Below are 3,851 nucleotides of genomic sequence, written 5' to 3'. Positions count from 1 at the left end.
ATGCGCAGGTGAGATTTCCCGAGGCCTGTCAGAGAATCTCCGCTATGAGGCTCTGAGATACCTGGAGGCGGAGCAGTGCTGGGGACTGAGGTCCTGTACTTCTGAAAGATGTTGGTGTTGCAGCCCAACCAGAGTGAAAGGCCTCACTGAGCGCCTCAGGCATTCAACACAGACCCTGTGAAAGGCACGGTGTTGTAGTGAGGACCTTCACTATTAGAAAGAACTTCTGCAAGACCAAGTTCTAAACTGTGCTAGATCTGCCCTAAAAAAGAAAAACCAATCCTGGCAGGAGCAAAAGAACATGTCAGCAATTTAATTGACAGACAAAAGATTTCAAAAACTTTATAAAATTGACATCAATTAGGCCCCTTGAATATATGACATAATGTGAATCGAAAAATTCAAATGAGTAAATAACTAATGAGAAAAATATGACTCTTTACCTAATTTTTACAAATGAAGTAAAATTAAATGTTGGAATGATCACAGATAGACTTCAAAGCAATCATTATTGCATCTAATGTCTTACATGATTGGTCAAAGAGATTGAACAGATAAGAAATCGGAAAATGGTAATTAAAAACTGCATAAAAAAGAGTAGACATTCTGGAATTGAAAAACACAATGTTAAAAAATTAGAAGATGAATTTATTGGAACTAGAGTGAATGTGAGATTCATTAGTAATTATCCAATCTGAACACTAGGAAAAATATGAAAACAAAAAAAAAAAAATGAAAACATGAACAGGGCTGATGACCTGTGATTTATGGCAAATAATGTAATGTAGTGAAATTCAAGTCCCAGAATAAGAGGAGAGAGAGAATGGTCAATAGAAACACATAGAAATACACTCACAGAAATTTCCCTAAATTCAAAAACAGCAACTTATATACCAAAGATCATCCTCATCTCAAGAAAGACAAATACAAAGAAAATCACACTGTGACACTCCATACACTGTTGAAAACTGAAAACAAGGAAGAAATCTTAAAGACAGACAATGGCAAAGACACATTAGACACAGAGAAACAGTATCATACAGGATTCCCCATCTATATTTTCCTCTTCCTTTTTGTTATTGGTTCTCCTTGGTTATACATGATAATAGAAATCCATTTTGATAAAATTACACAAGCATGGAATATATTATTCTAATTAGGATCCCATTTTTGTAGGTGGGCATGATGGTGGGATTCACTTAGGCATTTTCATATGTCTACAGAGGAAAATTATGTTAGATTTATTCTACTGTCTTTCCTATTCCTACCCCTCTCCCTTCCCTTCCTTCCCCGTTATCTAATCTACTGAACTTATCTACTTCCTTTGCTTTATTGTGATTTAGATTTCATACATTAGCAAAAACATTCAACCTTTGGTTTTTTTTGGGATTGACTTATTTCACTTAGCATGATAATCTCCAGACTCATCCACTTACTGGCAAATATCATAAAGTCATTCTTCTTTATGGCTAAGTAATATTCCAGTGTGTGTGTGTGTGTGTGTGTGTGTATAACACAATTCCTTTACTCATTCATCTATTCGTGGGCTTCTAGGTTGGTTCATAGCTTAGCTATTGTGAATTATGTTGCTACAAACATTGATATGGCTGCATTGCTGTACTTTGCTGATTTTAATTCCTTTGGATATATGCTGAGAAGTGGGATAACTGGATGATATGGTGGTTACATTTCTAGTTTTTTGACTTATTATAAACACAGGAGGCTATCATGCTAAGTGAAATAATTCGGTCTCAAAAAACTAGGGCCAAATGTTTTCTCTGATAGGTGGATACTAACATACAATAAGGCAGTGGGAGGGAAGAAGAGAAGTTCATTGGATTAGACAAAGGGCAGTAAATGAAGGGAAGGAAAATGGGAATAGGAAAGACAGTAGAATGAATCAGACATCACTTTCCTATGTTTATATATGGATGTACCACCAGTGAAACTCCACATCATTTACAACCACAAGAATGGGATTCTAATTAGAATAAGTTATATTTCATGCATGTTTAATATGTCAAAATACACTCTATTGTCATATATACCTAAACAGAACAGACAAGCAAAAAGGACAATGGACCAACAACTTTAACATGCTGAATTTAAACCATCAACCTGAAATTTTTTGAGAAGATCTTTAACACTTTTTAAAAAGATATTTTTTAAAAAAATCTTTAAAAATTGGTGAGAACTAAAGACATTTCAGATAAATTATAGCTAAGAAAAATTGTCACTAGCACAATTGTGTTTCAAAAATCATTGAAGGTTTTGAGGTTGAAGAGAAATCATGGCCAATGTAAACCAATTTTCTAGACAAAAAATGAAGAGCTTGGAAAATAATCAATATCTTGATAAATTTAAGGTGTATTCTTTTATTTTTTTTAAAACACAAGGGACTAAAGCCCAAGCTATAATATTGCATTATACCATATATTTTGTAAGAAAGTATATATTTCATAAGGAGATATCTGAAAATATATATCAAAGAGGATAAATGAATTTTACCATCATTCTAACATTTTACTTGCTACTGGGCAATAGTGTTATAGGCAAAGTTGATAAGTTAAGATGCTTATCATCACCCTTGGAGAAACAAAAGTTAACACAAAGAGATGAAATTAAAAGAATCCTTAAAGAAGATTGAATAATTAAATATATTTAATGCCAAAGAGTCAGGAAAGGAGAAAGATAAATCTGTAAATGGCACCACAGTTAAATTAAGCCACACTGTATGAATAATGACATTAGTGGTAAATAGACTAAGCAGTCCAATTAAAAAGACAGAGATGGTCCAAATGGCTAAGAAAGCAAGACTCAAATATTTTATTGGCTCAAGTGTTAGCACTCTAAATAGATGCCTCCTATGTTGCATGTAAAAGTTTGGAAATGTACACTAAGCAAACATTAACCATAAGGGGCACAATATACTTATATTAACGTCAGATACAGTTGACTTAGAGTATTATAAGAGATAAACAGAAAGATTTTCAGAATCATAAAAGGGTTAATCTTCAAGAAGGTAGTAAGTTCGAAATGTCAGTGAGCTTAATAATAGAGCTATAAAATGTATGTTAAGAAAACATTGACAAAACTAAAGGGAAATAGACCAATCCACATTCATAGCTATAGATTTTAACACTCCATTTTTAGTAATGAATAGAGCACCTACTCGAGAAACATCAGCAACAAGACTGATGATAATGTATAAGAATTGAGCATGCAAAATTGTGTAATTTGATTAAAGTTTGCGTATATAACGTTAAATCAAATGATTGTCAATGCACGTGCCTTTCGCATGCACAGGGGGTGTACACCAACATGAATCACATAATGGATCATAACATGAATTAAAACAGTGCAAAGAGATCTATTCTGTTCAGACACTTGTGTGAACATCACATTAGTCCATTACAAAAATGTATCAGGCCACTCTGACTGAATGAGCAATAAGTTTCAGTGTGCATTAGATCTTTGGTAGAACATGTACCATTTTATGACAGAAAATAATCTCCAGATTTAAGAGTTTGCCACTTCAGTGCATTTTTTTTTTTTTTTTTTTTTTTTTTTTTTTTTTTTGGGACCCAGTTGTATGGGATAGTCTGGGACATTGCCTCCAAAGGAGAGTCACACCTTTCATTTGACATCACAGAAGAAGAATTACAAAAACTAAACTTCTTTAGAATATGGAACACTATATTCCACTCTTGGGAAGACATATTGTTCCATTTCTGAGTGAGGAATTCTAATTCTAATGTATCTGTGTTAGGCAAACACCCTATTTAGACAAACCTCAATAGGAAAATAACAATAAAGATCTCTAGACACCTAGGATACTGGGATCAGGGTAT

The sequence above is a fragment of the Sciurus vulgaris genome (assembly GCF_902686455.1).
Source record: "Sciurus vulgaris genome assembly, chromosome: 11".
In the NCBI taxonomy this organism is placed as follows: Eukaryota; Metazoa; Chordata; class Mammalia; order Rodentia; family Sciuridae; genus Sciurus; species Sciurus vulgaris.
Note: the sequence above shows the minus strand (reverse complement) of the source record.